This window comes from Sinocyclocheilus anshuiensis, unplaced genomic scaffold (assembly GCF_001515605.1).
Source record: "Sinocyclocheilus anshuiensis isolate Anshui unplaced genomic scaffold, SAMN03320099.WGS_v1.1 scaffold117, whole genome shotgun sequence".
NCBI classification, from domain to species: domain Eukaryota; kingdom Metazoa; phylum Chordata; class Actinopteri; order Cypriniformes; family Cyprinidae; genus Sinocyclocheilus; species Sinocyclocheilus anshuiensis.
The window spans coordinates 3,134,073-3,134,423 of NW_015536624.1; the positions used below are offsets into that span (position 1 = coordinate 3,134,073).

Below are 351 nucleotides of genomic sequence, written 5' to 3' on the forward strand. Positions count from 1 at the left end.
TACTGACACAAAGTTAAAATGATTTGCAACGGTCGCTTTGTTGCGTTCAGTGTAGAGCTGTTGCGGCGCGGCGCGACAACTGTAGTGTCCGGTATAGACACGGTGAGTGAAGCCGAGAGCAAGATATATCTCGTCATATTTTCTGCATTTAGCTTGTGAATGAATGACCAGCACCTTCCTGGGTCTGTACGACTTCATCTATGGCTTTTCTTTTCCCTTTCACAAACCGATCCATCTCCCATTCTAAGTTATGTCCTTTGGCTGTTTACTGTTTTATTTCTTTTCTTTTTCTGCTGATGGCCCGCGCTCGACTTGAAGCAGCGCTGCTTAGACCGATGGGTGTGTGTCATC

General features: G+C 46.2%; 1 protein-coding gene and 1 long non-coding RNA gene across 2 annotated transcripts in view; one reads left to right on the forward strand and one right to left on the reverse strand.

The window, feature by feature from the left end:
- The window catches only part of LOC107704605 (uncharacterized), a 12,778-nt gene that overhangs the window by 12,129 nt on the left and 298 nt on the right, over positions 1-351 (forward strand). The window lies entirely within an intron of this gene.
- The window catches only part of mapk1 (mitogen-activated protein kinase 1), a 40,496-nt gene that overhangs the window by 3,209 nt on the left and 36,936 nt on the right, over positions 1-351 (reverse strand). The gene's annotated exons all lie outside the window — the stretch shown is intronic.